General features: G+C 36.4%; 1 protein-coding gene and 1 non-coding gene across 2 annotated transcripts in view; one reads left to right on the top strand and one right to left on the bottom strand.

Moving 5' to 3' along the window:
* Positions 1 to 17157, bottom strand: part of ADAMTS19 (ADAM metallopeptidase with thrombospondin type 1 motif 19) — a 228940-nt gene that overhangs the window by 191092 nt on the left and 20691 nt on the right. The gene's annotated exons all lie outside the window — the stretch shown is intronic.
* LOC119874124 lies at positions 16111 to 16217 on the top strand. Its single transcript, XR_005367335.1, has one exon. It is a non-coding gene; the product is annotated as a U6 spliceosomal RNA (small nuclear RNA).

Below are 17157 nucleotides of genomic sequence, written 5' to 3'. Positions count from 1 at the left end.
CCCCTGGTTTCTATGATATCTTTGAGTCCTGTTTATTCAATGGAAAGTTATACATATACAGTAAGAATTCAGGTGCCAAGTATTACAAGGGTTAGAGAGTGATGTGGGGAAGGTCCTTTGGGTGAGGTGACATCTGAGCAGAGATCTGAGAGTTGACCAAGGCAAGTTAGAGCAGAGAACATTCCAGGCAGAAGCAGAAATAAAGACCATGAGATGGGACCAACTTATCATGAATAAGGAAAACCAAGGTTAGAATGACTAGAGCAGAGAGATAGATCCCTGGGAAAATGATGACTAGAAAGGAACCCAAGGGCATTCCATGGTAGTATCACTTATCTGATTCATATTCAAAAATAAACCCTGATGAAATCCTCCTGTGGTTTTTTGGACTATTTATCTTCTTGGACACTGGCTAGAGATTTTATTATGGGATGCTTCATGATGACCGTCTGCACTATGTTCTTTCAACAGTCTTATTTTGTCTCCATAATAATTGTGTAGGAATACATGTCATTTCTACAAATGAAAAAAAAATATGCTTTCTCTCCCATTTTCTTGAAAACCACTGCCCTTATCTAACTTTTTTGCCAGCATTTGACAGAGATATTCATTTTAAAACAATTTCAAAATGTTCCTTTTTAACTCCATTGTAGATAAACAACATCACAAGTATGATTATAAACAGAAGCTGAGAGCACCTGGCTGGCTGAGTTGGTTAAGTGCCTGCCTTTGGACCAAGTTATGATCTCAGAGTCCTGGAACTGAGCCCCACATTGGGCTCCCTGCTCAGTGGGGAGTCTGCTTTTCCCTCTTCATCTGCTCCTCACCCTGCTCATTCTCTCTTTCTCTCTTTCACTCTCTCAAATAAATAAAATATCAAAAAAAAAAACAACACTATTTTATGTTGAAGATGTGAAAAGTGGAAAATGAATGCTCCACCCTAATATTTAGTATCCAAAATTATTTTGGTAAAGATTTTATTTATTTGAGTGAGAGAGAGAGAGAGAGAGAGAGAAAGATTGCACACATATGCATGAGTAGGAGGAGAGTCTACAAACCAACTGAGTCACTCAGGTGCCCTAGTAGTCAAAATTACTGACTTTTTATTATTAGAATGGTTATCTCATTTCTCATTTTATAGTCTAATTTTTGCTCAAATCAAGAAAGGCCACTGATTTTATTTTCATATAGTTTCTAACATCCATTCACTTTACTGTAATCTCTTATTGCTTAGAATAATTTTTAAATTAATCCCTCAGGATTTTTTTAAAGTTTTATTTATTGACTTATTTATCTGAGAGTGAGCGAGAGAGAGCGTGGCAGGAGGGTGGGCCGAGGAAAAGGGAAAGAGAGAATCCCAAACAGACTCCCCATTGAGCGCAGAGCCAGATATAGGGCTTGATCTCACAAGAGCTTGGTATCATGAGCTGAGCTAAAAATCAAATGTCAGATGCCTGACTGACTGAGCCACCCAGTACCCCATCCCTCAGGATTTTTCCAGATTCTTTAAACATGCAAAAAAGTGAGTTGAGGAATAGGAAGCAAATTCCTTTTTTATTGTTGTTGCAAATTCCATTTTAAATCTACTTGTAAGTTTATCAACCAGTCTAGCCAAAAGCTATTATGTTCTACTGTAGCTTCCTGATGATTATGTGTTACAAATGTATCTACTGAATACCTGTCACATGACAACATGCAAGGCATTGAAGATTCAAAAATGAAGAGATTTTAATCCTTATTTTTATGGGCCTTAACTATTAAAGGGAAAGGAAAAAAATCAGGCCTTCTGACAAGCATAAAGAATTATAAATTGTGAAAAGTATCATTGAAGAAACAAACAAGAACCTGGAAGAAAGACAATGGAGATTGAAATGCTAGAGAGGGTGGCCCACTGAGACATTTCTAAGGACTGAGCATTAGATGCAAGACCCAAAGAAGGAGTATCAAAAAGACTGTAGGCAAGAAAAGGTTGGTGTATTAGGCAGAGAACACCACATACCAAGACTATGACCCTAGAATACACATGGGAGAAACTCAATAGATTGACTTTGTGTTTACAAAAATGTATACTTTGAAATTATTATTTATTACAACCTATATTTGTGTTCTATATATTTATGCCACAGTAAAACTTATTTTAAAAATGAAACCAGGGGCACCTGTGTGGCTCAGTGGTTGAACATCTGTCTTTGTCTCAAGGCGTGATCCCGGGGTCCTGGGATCAAGTACTGTATCACTCTCCCCGTGGGAAGCCTGCTTCTCCCTCTGCCTATGTGTCTGTCTCTCTTTCTGTGTGTCTCTCATGAATGAATGAATGAATGAATGAATGAACCAATGAATAAAATCTTAAAAAAAAAGAAAACTGAAGTATAAATAATGTAATAATATTACTTAGCAATACAGAGGCAAGGGAAATACTGAAAGAAATGCAACTGCTCCTAGAAGGCAGAAATCAAGCACAGAGAGGAGGGAGCAAAGTAGTTTATTTTTTCTTCCTAAATATTTAAGATAACATTTCAAACAATGTACAGATATGACTGAGATGACACTTTAGTTTAAGAGAGAGGCTGAAATGGAGGGATACAAGACTTGTTGAGGATGGGCCACTACTGTAATTAAAGCAATTAATAATGGTGGCATTAGTGTAAAGTCTATTGAGAAAGACCTATAGATGTGTGAGGACAGTGTTAAAGAATCAACATGGAGACTGAGGCAGTGGCAGGAGTGACAAGACAAATAATAACAGTAGCAAAAACAGGACAGCAGGGCTGGCAGGGCATGATTCATGGAGAGTTCTGAAGACCATGATAAGGCACTTAGGTTTTGTTGGACGTGTAAACGGATGAACTGACAGTGGATGGCATGATCAAATAGAAATTTTGAAGAAAGTCACAGGTTATTTTTAGAAAACATATTATAGGGTAACAAGAGGAGAATGAGGAAGACTAGTTTGAGGCCATTGCAACAATTCAAGAGCAAGCCTATGGTGACCAGACCTAAGGAGCAACACATAGCTAAGGATATGGAAAAAAGTAAGCACATTTGAGATTAATTTCAGATACGCATACAAACCAGAGGGTGACCACTCAGATTTGTTAATGGTTTAGGTGCTGGGACATGGAGGGACAATAACTCAGGGAATTCAGGATGACTTCAGAGCTTCAGAGCTTCTGCCTTAAGTACTTCAGAGGGAGACATGCAGGTCTGTAACTGAGATGTAAATCAAAAGACCTTATTAGGTTTGATGTATCTGTAAAATATCCAAGTGGAGAAATCAAGTAGACAGTTGGAATATGGAGCTTAGTGCACGGTTTTGAGCTGGAGACATGTGTCTGGGAGCTGCCAACATAAAGATAATCTTTCAATCCATGGGAAAAAGTGATGTTATCCAGAAAGGGAGTGTAAAGAGAGAGAGCAGAAGAGCCTAAAACCAAACCCAAAGGACCATAACATTGAGAACCAGAGAAGGACTCAGCAAAGGAGATGGAGGGGGAAGGGCCAGTGAGGTTAAAGGAAAGGTAGGAGCTAGTTGATTTTTTTAAATAAGAATAAACTCTTCCTAGAAGTAGTCTTTAAAAAAAGACAAGAATAAGCTCTCATTCAGTTCACTCCAAAGAAGCTATTGCCCTAACCCATATTGCTCAGGTTAAAAATTCAGTAGCCTTATGCAAGATGATCAAACACATGTGCTCGTGCTTCTGTTAAATTCAACAGCAAAAACCCAAGCGAAAGAACCCTCCCGTGCCTACATCAATCAGGGTTCTCCAAAGTCCTAATAATGTGACTTTTGTTTTGTGGCAAGTAAGAGAATTTTGCATGTTCCATTTTTGGGGGGAGTTATAGGGAGAATATGTTTATTAACTAACTCTGCTCACCCTATGCACTCTTTTAACAGTTGGCTTCCAGCTTGCCACTCACCCTAGCACTTAGTGAGCTGGTGCATATTCGGTCGTGCACCTAGTTGTTAAAGGGTTTAAAGGGTTAGTCACTCAGTGATTTCGCAGAGCCACTCACCATGGTGATGAACCCCTACAGCACTTATCTCATGCAATTCCAGCCCAGTTATGTGCTTCCAGTGGAACTGAATGAGACCACTGAGGAAGCTGCACAGCTGCAATGTGGGGAAGTACTCATCACTGCCAGGTCTTACTGGTGACCTCACAATTAACAGAGACTCTGCCAACCTCCTACATACCCCTAGAGAGTGGATGCAAATTCAGTTTACCATAGAAACAAGATTAGTGGAGCAAACTAGCCAAGGGCCATAGCACTGGTACTCAGGGACATGGAAAATGTGCTGCAACTTCTCTTCCAGATTCAACTAAAGGTCAAAATTAATAAACTAATTAATTGACTCAACAATATTTACTGAGTGTATACTATGTGTCAGCGAATGTGCCAGATGTAGGAAGTACAGCAGTGCACCAAACATTTTAAAACAGCCAATCTTAAGTATCTTTAATAATACAGACAGTCCCCCAATTATAACGGGTTTGACTTAATAAAATCTGATGATGGCGCAAAAGAGATGTGCCTCCAGTAGAAACCGTACTGCAAATTTTGAATTTGGATCTTTTCCTTGTCTGGCGACATGCATACCACACTGTCTCTGGTGAGGCTGGGCAGTGGGAGGAGCCACAGCCGCTGTTAGCCACACAATCCCGAGATTAAGCAATCCAATCATTGAGCCTACAACCATCCTGTACCCACTGAACCATTCTGTTTTTCACTTGCAGTACAGTATTCAATAAATCACATAAGAGAGACAACACTATAATATAAAATACACTTTGTGTTAGATGATTTTGTCCAGCTGTAGGCTAAGGTAGATGATCTAAACACATTTAAGGTAGGCTAGGTTAAGGGATGATGTTAGGTAGGTTACGAGCATTGAATGTGTTTTCAATTTATGATGGGTTTATCAGGATGCAACCCCATCATAAGTCAAGGAAGATCTGTAAATAAGGAGTTTCATTATTATAGATTTTAAGTCTTTTTTCTCATTTGCATGCACATCAGCAAAATGTGCTATTAGTTTGCCATTTAGGACCCTTGAATAATTCAAATATTCTCCCCCACTCCCATTTTGAATGGCAAAAGATAATATCCAAGAAATTATACTGGTGTTTTGCCCCCTTATAGGGAAAAATAAATCTTGTACCAACAAAGTTCTTCCATACATGGCCTGTTTCTGAACGTCAAGATCCCTGAATACCAGTCTGTGAGTAGGCAGTGCTGAACGAACACACTTGAGCATCTTTCCTCCCCACCTTTCTCTACTTTCTCTTCTTTTGTCCCATCAGTGAGTACACAGGCTCATAAAGCTACTATAATATCAGGCTGACTTAAGAGGTCATACACCTAAAGAGCTAAAAAAAAAAAAAAAATGAGGTAAAAATCAGGAAATGCAAAGCACTCTGCACATACCAGAGCACATCAGGAATATTATATCCATGCATCACGATGTAAAAAGGACATTTATAAACAAGAGCTTATCCAAACCAAAAATCAGGGGTCATTTTGTTCCAAATTCCACCCAGAGAAGAAACATTCATCAACACCTTTGATAAATATTTAATATTCTGCTTATGCATTTCAATCACTAATAGGGCAGTCACTGCTCTGAAGCAATCCAGACCTCTAACGGACAGCAGTAAGTCTCAGAAATATTTTTATAAAAGGTCCAGAAGGCTTCTTCACCACCACATTAAATCACAAGTCCTGACTGTACATCCTAAGCACCTTTTCACATTTCAAATATATGACAAATATTCTCATGGCCTCTGTGTTTGTGGCCAGTTACCATAATCATCCCTGATATGAAATCTGTCTTCATTCTTTTCATTTTACTTGTATGCTCCCTAGTTTATCAATGCAATTCTTAGGTTTGATATTATTTGATTTTAAGGTAAGTGAGTGAACGTTCAATAAAAAATGTCTAGCACTTAGGATAAGTTGAAAGAAAAGACTGCAGGAAGAGTAGCACATTAAGAATCTGGTATAGGGGATCCCTGGGTGGCGCAGCGGTTTGGCGCCTGCCTTTGGCCCAGGGCGCGATCCTGGAGACCCGGGATCGAATCCCACATCAGGCTCCCGGTGCATGGAGCCTGCTTCTCCCTCTGCCTGTGTCTCTGCCTCTCTCTCTCTCTGTGTGTGTGACTATCATAAATAAATTTTAAAAATAAATAAATAAATTATTAAAAAAAAAAATCTGGTATAGACTGGCATAGGACAATAAGAGAGGAGGTGTTTTTATTTATAATTACCACTCTTTATTAGGAAGTATTTCAAACTTTCAGAAATATATAGAGTATCCAAGATTCAATTCCCACTATTTAACAAACATTAATATTTATGCACTGTAGATAACTTTTTAAAAATATAATAGATTCAGCTGAAATGGACCTGTACACCTTCTCAAAACCAATTCCCTCCTCTTACTGCTAAGAGGTAACAACTACACTGAAGATATGTGTATCTTTTGCACTCATGTTTTAAGTTTTCACTAATATGTATTGTCTTTGCAATGAGCATGCTTGGATCTATTTAAAAAGATTTGCTCCGGTAGCTGTACAGAGGATAGGGTACAGATGGGAGAAAGGCCACATGATGACAGGTAATTGGTGGCTCAAGTATAATGTAGAGCTTACAATGTTTGAATGTGCCCCCTGAAAGAAAAAAAGGAATTCAGGATCCACAATATGATTTTTGGCCCTTACCAAATGACCATCAGCAAGATGAAGAATAACATGAGGAGAGGAGAATTTGGGGTTGGAGTAGGAGAGATGATCACTTCAGCTTAGAACATGTTAATGTTAAGTTTGATATATCTACTGGACTTCATGTTGAAATGTCAAATACGTATCTGGATATACAAAGTTGGAGCTCAACAGAGAGATCTAAATTAGAATTACCTATTTTGGAATCGCTGGCATACAGTTGGCATTTAAGCTATGAGACTGGGTAAGATCCCCAAATAAGTGTACCCACAAAAGAAAACAAGGCCCCTGACTAAGCACTGAGTCACACCTGTTAGGAAGGCATAAAGAATGATCAACGAGGGATCCCTGGGTGGCGCAGCGGTTTGGCGCCTGCCTTTGGCCCAGGGCGGGATCCTGGAGACCCGGGATCGAATCCCACGTTGGGCTCCCTGTGCATGGAGCCTGCTTCTCCCTCTGCCTGTGTCTCTGCCTCTCTCTCTCTCTCTCTCTCTGTGTGACTATCATAAATAAATAAATAAATAAACAAATAAAGAATGATCAATGAAGTAGCCTGAGAGGGAGTGGTTAGGAAGTTGTAGAATCCTAGGGTGGTGAGTAATAAAGACACGTATCAAGAAGGAAGGGTAGCCTGACCAGTTATTCCCAAACTGCTGAAGGTCAGGTAAGAGAAAAATGTATTAGTAGCCCCAAGTGAATATCTGTCTCTATCAGCTGCACATTCTCTATCCTCTGCAATGAACTATTCTGAAATATAGACATTTGTTTATAATTCAAAAAAAAAGCTAGAAGGACTACCATTCAATTCCTTATTTCATTAATTCATTAATATGAATCTCAATGGAAGATGGAATATCTGACCTCAAAATTTACACATATATAAAACTTTTGTAACTTTAATATTAGTGAATGGAATGTCTTTGAAATGAAAATGAAATATTAGGAAAAGTAAAATATTTGAGAGCAGTCCATCATGAATAAACAGAAAAGTAACTGGGGTGTGGTGCTTGTTAAATAGATAATACATGGAGTTGCCTGGGTGGCTCAGTTGGTTAAGTGTCTAACTCTTGATCTCAGCTCAGGTCTTGATCTCAGGGTCCTGAGTTCAAGTCCCGTGTTGGGTTCCATACTGGGAATGGAGCCTACTTAAAAAAAAAAAAAAAAAAAAAGATAATACATGGGTAATATTGACTCCTGTCTTCTATCTGGATTGTTATAAAATATAAAGTTAAGTCATTCTATTCCATCCAAATTTTATTTAAATTGTAGAATTTCTCCTTTATTACTGAAAGTTTTATAACATTATATGCAACCAAGATATTAAAACTATTTTTAAATACTGACTCCACCACACACAAAAAAAATGGGCAACCACTTACAGATTCTCAGCACTTGCAAACTGAATTAGAACCCTATTAATTTTCTTATCTAAGAGGTTGATTAAAATTGTTGAATAGGCAGAGGCAGGGACAGAATCATGACATTTCCTAGAAACCTCTTTCCTATTTGTATTAGTAGTCTTAAGATAACTTCATTTAAATAGTTAGAAATCCAGAGGTGTTCCCCAGTCAGTTAAGGGTCTGCCTTTGGCTCAGGTCATGATCCCACAAGTCTTGGACTGAATCTCTCATTGGGCTCCCTGCTTATTAGCAAAGTGTCTGCTTCTCCCTCTCCTTCTTCCTCTCTCCCTGCTCTTGCTCCCTCTTCCTTTCTCTCTCTCTCTCTCCAAATAAACAAAATCTTACAAAATAAATAAATAAATCTAACTAAATGTTCTCATCCTGAATGACTAAGTCACTTTTTAAAAATTACTATACAGCATCTCACTTAAAAGAAAAAATGCTATTCAAAACTCTGAAAGGAATACTTTAACTGAGCTCAACTAAAAATGGAAAACATTTTGGACTGAGAAGACATTTGGAATAAATGTGATTACCACACACTGATTCTGTAAATGACAGTCATAAAGACTCTAACACCCAAATGAATAAACCATATGTACATTTCATAATGAACACAAACAAACAGGAACAGGTATGGAATCATGGTTAGTAATTTTACAAATGTAAATTCCAATAAGCATGCACAATTGCATTGTCACATAGAAATAAAATTTTAAACTAGAACATATCAAGGGTCGAGAGGTTCCCAGAATAACAGGTACTCTGAAACAGTGCTGGTGGTAAAAGAGTTGTTTATGAACACTCTGGAGAGCCATTTTACACTATCTCATAAATAGAGATGTGTATACCCAATGTCTCAGCAGTTTCACCAATAAGAAATATTTGCACAAGTGCATAAGGGAGAAGTCAAGTGCAAGACTGGAAGTGAAAACTGCTTCTCGTAATTAGACAAATAGGACAACAACTTGCATGACCTCTGTGTGAATCAATCTAAAAGAATAAGGTGGTAATAAAATACATGTTTTTAAAAGCCATTCATAGTAGTAGTGTTTACTTTGCAAATTCTCTCAGCTATCTAGGATGAAATGACACATCTACATCAGAACACATGGATTTATTAAGAGTTAGGGATTCTCTTGTTACCTAACTAGACTCAATTCCATGTGGCCAGTACTTATTTCAACTTTCACAAGCCTGAAACTCATAATTTATTGTTTGGTAAACTCAACATATGTATGTGAGTGCTCCGTGTAATCTTCATAGAATATTACAAATTTATTCTTATCTTGTAAGAGTATTCTTTACCTTGTAAAGTACTTAGCACAGTCCCTAGCAGGCTACCCATGCACATTCTCTTCTCATTTCTGCTTCCTACACATTCTTCTGAAATTTCTGAAAGCTGTGTAGGAAATTGAAGGTTATAGGAAAACAAGGAAATCAACCCATCATCTCTGTGGGTGTGCATTTTATTAGTTACTTTGATCACTTGGCCATAAGAAGTCACTATGTAATTTATTTGTACTTGAATGGGGAATTGTCAGAGTCCTTTTGGAAATTAGATCCTAGAGGCCACTTTGGCACTAAAAATTTGAAAGGAGTTTTGGAGGAAGAATGTTAGTGAGAAAACTTCATTTAACTGCTCAATCAACCGATAGACATTTCCTGTAATGCAAGCGGTAGTTAGGTTTATGTTTCCTTTCAGACCTATTTAAATAAATTGATGTACAAATTGCACATAGGCATACTACTACTTATGTTAACCTAATATATATTACCCATCCATTTAATTAAAAATATCTAATAGCATTTCCAAAAGTCTAGATTATTTCATGCACTGACCAAAATATTTTCCTTTTTTTTTTTAAAGATTTTATTTATTTATATATGAGACACACAGAGAATGGCAGAGACATAGGCAGAAGAAGAAGCAGTCTCCCTGCAGGAAGCCTGATGTGGGAATCGATCCCAGGACCCTGGGATCAAGACCTAAGCCAAAGGCAGACGTTCAACCACCCAGCCACCCAGGTTAGGGTGCCCCGACCAAAATATTTTCCATTCTTCATTTTCATTCTAACTAAAACACATTTAAACTCCCCTTACAGTGAAGTTCTAAATAATTTACTGCATCTTAAAAGGTGAAGACACAGAGACAGTGAGAGGGTAAGTAAATTGCCTAAGGTTACATAGTACAGTTGTCACGGTGGAGCTTGGCTTCAAACCCACACACTGGCTCCTGAGTCCACACTCTTAATTTAAAGGATCCAAAGAGCTTCACAAGTAAGCTTGTAACCCTCTGAAAATTCCATTTTCAATTGGTAATGACTAAAGTTTTTTTTTCCTCTGTCAACTTAGTACTAAACTAAAAAGTATATATATTGTTTCAGCTGCATGTAAAAGGAGGTTTTCCTAAATGGAGGAATTTTGTTTTGTTTTGTTTTTTTGATGTTTGGGGTTTTTAGGCCATAGCACATGAAATTGCTTTTTATTGTACACCAAACATTCATATATATTGATAATTTCATATAATTCAGCATATGCAGAACAAACCTTAAGCACAAAGGATAAAGGCAGAGGATGTAGCACTGAAAGACCAAATTCAGTACTTAATCACATGGGAGCAGTGTCCACTTAAGCAAATAATATAACCTCCTTGGTTCTTATTTTTCTCACTGCTAGAGTTAAAAAATACTAAGATCTGTTGATAAGGGTTCCTGAGAAATTAACAGTTTAACCTATAAAAAAAATCTCATCAACTGTAATGTTCAAAACAAGCATGATGCACTCCTCCAAATAACAGAGCCAAAGCCTTAATCACAAAAGATGGATGCTTCCAAAGCATCTGCACAACTCAGAATATGCTTCCTAGAAAATATGAAAACAAGCAATCTCAGGAAATTATAACTGACTGTGCATCCATCCAGGAAACTACGAGCCAATGGTCCTGAAAAGATTCTCATAAATGATAAAATGGAAGATTTGAGATCACTGAATTAAAAAAAGGAAAGGTTTTGAAAACTGAAACTGCCATAGGCCAGTAGGTTTGGAAATGGGCTTCTTCACCGTGACTTCATTGAACATCCCACCACAGGATATGGAGCCTAGATCACTGTGGTTACCACAAGGACCTAGCAGACAACTAACACTTTCCAAATCACAGAGAGGTGAACAGAAGGAACAGTACAGAAAAGAGAATCCAAGAGGCACTGTTTTCTCTCACTTCTGCTGCATTACCTTTCTTTTTCTTCTGATATTGAGCTTAAAGATGAGAAAACCTACCAACTGTTTTAGTTAAGTGTATTACTTTTTCACAATGGGCACTTGATAAAGGTTAGCCCGTAGGTGAATAATGATGTCAAAATTACTACCTACTGACTTGAGTAGTAAATCACAACTATGAACGAAAGCTAAATGGGCTCAATTGTGACATCAAGTCTCATCTTCATAGACTACTAAGGCTTTGTAACATTTTGAAATGTATTCTATACTCTGGATTAATTTCCTTAAACACCACTCATTCAGTTTCAAGAGCATGCATGCCAAATTTGGTTCACTTTTCAGCCTTAGGAGCTGGGCTGATGGTTGGCAGATAAAAATGGGTGTGAGTGTCTGTGTAAAGCTTAGTCAGGACAAAGGCAACAACATTAGGAGTGAAATTAAAGTGGCCCTTTCCTATCTTATGGATAACAGCTTCCTGTCCATTAAAGGAAATGATATATGTGAAAGCACTTCACACAACTATAAATCTTTATAGAAAGTGAACTATTCCTGTGTTCTACCTTACAAAGTCTTAAGTACCTTATCTCTAGATAACGAAGATTTTCAATTCAACATAAAAGCCTGGTATGTTTCCTTTGCTATGGCTGCTAATAGGATCTCTAGCAGAAAATAAATAAAACCAGAGGCCTAAAAATCACACCACCCACACAATACAGAGTTACAACATTGCCACATGCTTTCTTTGGGGTTTGCAATTTATCTGGGACCTATTATTTATTCAATTTATCCAACACGTAGACTTCAAATCCATATATGGGTATGAATCCCTTCAGGTTTGATTCAACAACTACCCAAAGAATACATATGAATTACAGTTCTCACTAAACAGTATACGCCAGAGTAATTGCTTTAAAAGAGTTGAAGACACATGTTTTATTGAATTACACTCTTAGTAAGAACCCAGACCACTTCTGCAGAATGAAAGTAATTATTTCAACAAACTGAGATTATTCCAAACTGAGAAAGTTCATCTAGAAAATGTTATGCTATTTGGAATTTAGTACAAATGCCAAGAGAAAGGATAAATGTATTTAATATTTTACATATATAAAAAGATGAGAAACAAAACTTTAAAATTCAATTATATTAATTAGTATGTATATGTGAATTATACATTTTTATATGCATATTATGGTCCATGAACAGAAATATAACCATTTACAACTGAATCAAGGCACTATACAAGATGGTGAGCTGGAGCTAAGCTATGTTATTATAAACATATATATATATATATATATATATATATATATATACATATATATGCACTATACACACACACACACACTTACTATATTACTATAAGACAAACTTTAATTAAATTTAAAACAGACCTGAAAGGCCATAAAATTGAAATATTTAATATTGACCTACTACAGAGTGAAGTATTTTTGTTTTTGTTTCTGGAGTTTTTTGGGGGGAAGAGCAGAGGGAGGAGAGAGAGAATCCCAAGTAGGCTCGACATCCAGTGCAGAGCCTGATGCAGGGCTGGATCTCACAATGCTGAGATCATGACCTGAGCCAAAATCAAGAGTCAGACACTTTACTGACTGACCCACCCAGGTGCCTCTACCATGAGTTTTTAAGGAACTTTATTTATAGAACTTTAAAATGCAAAGAGTTTAACTTTATGGCTAAAGTGCACTGTTATATATATAATAAATAACACCATATGTTGAAAAACCATCTTGCTTTTTAAGCCCTGACTCAAATTTTTCTCTGCATCTTGAAAGTCCCCCACTATCCCTTTGAGAGAAAATAATCTTGAAATTCTTGAGGAATTAAAATAAATGCCTAGGTTAAATAGATATCTAAGAAAGAAGTTTTAGTTGCCTCAACTTCACTCTGTTTAATTAGTGATAATTATATTGGAAAGAATATCTAATTCAAGTTTTACCTGTATTAAGCTAAATAGTATGTATACCTAACAGGAGTGAGCAGAAGAATGCTAGAGGCAAAGAAGAAAAGAACTGAGGTCTCTCCTTCTCCCTCTCTCTGTCTCTGTCTCTGTCTCTCTCTCTCTCTCTCTCTCTCACACACACACACACACACACACTCATTTATTATAAGTTGGCATTATACCTTGTGACCTTACTAAATTTATTTTTTAGTTTTAGTAGCTATTTAGTAGGTTCCTTAGGATTTCCCATGTATATGATCATGTTGTCTGCATATAAAGACAATTTTACCTCTTTCTGTTCTATCTACATGTCTTTAATTTTTTAATTAATGTATTTACTTTTGCTTATAGTACTGGTTAAAATCCCTGGTGCAATGTTGAATACAAGTGGTGAGAATGAATATCCTCATCCTATTACTGATAATACAGTCTTTTGCACTTAAAAATGATGTCAACCAAGGCTTTTTTATTTTTCTTTTTTTGTAGATGAGCATTAACAGGTTTTGGTAAGTACTATCTAGCCTTAGTTTGCTAAACACTTTTATCAGAAATTAATGTTAAATTTTGTCAAACTATTTTTCTGTATTCATTGGCATTGTTGTATACTTCTTCATTTGTTTCATGTATTGAATGACATTGATAAATATTTTTAAGGTTAAGCCATCCTTGCATTCTTGGGATAATCTCTTTCTGGTCATGATATATTATTCTTTTTATCTATTGCTAGTTTTTAACTGCTTATATTTGGTAAGTATTTTAATGTCTATGTTTCTGTGGGATTAAACTATGGGTTTTATTTTTTTTCTTGGCAATATCTTTATCCGTTTTGTTTGTTTGTTTTTGTGAGGGAGAGAGAGAGAGATGGGGAGGGAGGAGCAGAGGGAGATGGAGAGAGAATCACAAGCAGGTCCCATGCCCAGCACAGAGCCCATGTGGAGCTCAATCCCACAACCCTGAGATCACGACCTGAGCCAAAATCAAGAATCGGCCGCACAACTGACTGAGCCACCCAGGTACCCTTCTTTATTTGTCTTTGACATCAGGATAATGCTGGCCCTATAAAAGTATTGGGAACTGTTCTGTTTCTTCAAATGACTTGAAAGAATCTGTGGTATTTCATCAAATGGATGGTTAACAAAATTCACTTCAATTTGGCCCTGGAATTTTCTTTGTGGGAAAAATTTTAACTATAAATTCAATCACACTTTATTTAGAGCTCCACAGATGTTCTGCATTATTTTTTGAGCCAGTTTATTAATATGTATCTTTCTTTTTTTAATTTTATTTATTTATTCATGAGAGGTACAGAGAGAGAAAGGCAGAGACACAGGCAGAGGGAGAAGCAGGCTCCATGCAGGGAGCCCGACACAAGACTCAATCCTGGGACTCCGGGATCACACCCTGGGCCAAAGGCAGACACCCAACCACTGAGCCACCCAGGTGTCCCTTATATGTATCTTTCAAGGATTTGTCCTGTTCACCCAGTGTTATAAACTTTCTTGACATAAAGTTGTTCATAACATTCCCTTATTATAATATTAATTCCAAAGAAACCATTGTGATGTCTCCCTTTTATTCCTAATATTGATAATTTGTGTTTTTTCTTTGATCAATCCAGCTAGAGATATAGCAATTTTGTTATTCTTTCCAGAAATTTTATTTTTCTCCACTATTTCTGCTTTATTTAACTTCAATGCTTACTGTTCTTACATATATTATTTCCTTCTATGCATTCTGGGTTTAATTTGCTCTTTTTTTCCTGATTTAAGATTGAACTATCGTATTTCCTGACATAAGTATTTAATGATATAAATTTTCCCATAAGTATTACTTAGCTGCATCCCATATATTTTGATACAGCGTTCTCATTTTATTTCATTTCAAAATATTTTTTAAATTTCCCAGTGAATTCTTCTTTGATCTATGTACTATTCGGTAGTGTACTGTTTCACTTACAAACTTATACTAATTTTCAGGCATTATTTTGCTTGCTGATTTCCATTAATTTCACTGTTGCCAGAGAACACATTAATATGTTTTCAGTTATTTTAAATTTGTTGAGAAGATTTTTTACAGCCCCACCACATATGATCTAGCTTGATGACTGTTCTAAGTGTTTTCTGGCAAAATTTTCTGGAAGTGGGTTAGTGGTATTGTTCACTTTTTCCATTTTTAAAACAAATTTTTCTATGGGTGCATGGATGGTGCAGTCAGTTGAGTATCTGACTCGGTTTCGGCTACTAAAGTTGTGATCTTGGGATCCTGGGATTGAGCCCAGTGACAGGCTCTGCATTCAGCATGGAGTCTACATGGGATTCTCCCTTCCTCTTCCTCTGCCTGTCCCTTCTCTGTGCTCTCTCACTCTCCCTCTTTCAAATAAATGTTTACAAAAATAAAAAAAAAAAAAACGAATTTTTTAATTTGCTCCACTAATGACCAAAATGTGAGTAAAGATTAGAAAAAATAATAGTCTGACAATACCAGAAGTTTGTTGGTATGGATGTGGGAAAAAACACAGCTGGCAAGAGGAAATTGTATTATAATCACCATAAGGAACCACCTGAATATATATAATAATTAATGAAAATAGGTACATCGAGAAGCCAACATACTATTGATAGGCATATACCCAAGAGAAACTCTCACACATGTGCACATGAAACTCAAAAAAAGAAGATAATTATTCTATTTTAGCTCTAAAATGTAAAAATTAAAGGGGAGGCAAAGGTGAATGAACAGTAATAATAGGTGAATGGATAAATAAACTATACTATATACAAACAAGTATTGCAGTTTAAAGGGTAGACAAGACATACTCGCTTCAGCAGTACATAGACTAAACTTGGAATGATACAGAGAAGACTGGCAAGGCCCCTGCACAAGGATAACAAGCAAATTCATGAAGCATTTCATATTTTTTAAAAATGAAACAATTCAAAAATACAATATGAATTTTTAAAAGCCAGTTCTTTTTTGGCTATCCAGATGGGGCCTCTAGTGGCTAGAGGCCAAAGATGCTATTAAATATTCTGCAATGCACCAAACAGCCCCAAAACAATTGCCCAAAATGTCCTTGGTGATGAGGCTAAGAAATCCTGCTCTGGGAATAATTTATTTGCATTATTTCTCTAATCTCAACTATAACCATATGAAATAGGAAATATTTTTCCTTGTGTTAAATATGAAGCAGAATGTCAGATTAAATATCTTATTCAAAGTAACATATAATAAATAGCAAAGCTGCTTGTTCTTAACTAAGAAGTTATATTAGCATTTTAAATAAATTACTATGTTCTCATATTATGGAATATTATATAGTTGTTTAAAAAGATTTACATAAATGACATAAAATTATCTTAAGGCTACAAACTTGAAGATATTTGCAATGTATATAACTAATAAAATATTAGTACATTAAACAAATAAAAATTTCTCATCATTCAATTAAAAAGTTACAAAAGTTATATCCTGTTTATATTATAAAAGCAAAATTAAGTGTATAAAAATACCAGAAATGTTGCTCACCTATGGCCCTATCTATACACTCAAAGAAAATCCTAAGAAAGGAATTTACCTAAAGGGATTAATTATATTTTTATAAAAATTCACCTTTAGGACACCTGGGTGGCTCAGCGGTTGAGCATCTGCCTTCGGCTCAGAGTGTGATTCTGGAGTCCCAGGATCGAGTCCTGCATAGGGCTCCCTGCATGGAGCCTGCTTCTCCCTCTGCCTATGTCTCTGCCTCTCTCTCTCTCTCTTTATCTGTGTCTTTCATGAATAAATAAATAAAACCTTTAAAAAAAATCACCTTTAGAAAATCTCAAAATAAAAATAACTGGTGAAAATCTTCATGGTACCT

Source organism: Canis lupus, chromosome 11 (assembly GCF_011100685.1).
Source record: "Canis lupus familiaris isolate Mischka breed German Shepherd chromosome 11, alternate assembly UU_Cfam_GSD_1.0, whole genome shotgun sequence".
In the NCBI taxonomy this organism is placed as follows: Eukaryota; Metazoa; Chordata; class Mammalia; order Carnivora; family Canidae; genus Canis; species Canis lupus.
The sequence above is the reverse complement of the archived record's forward strand: the minus strand, read 5'-3'. Positions and strand labels throughout refer to the sequence as shown.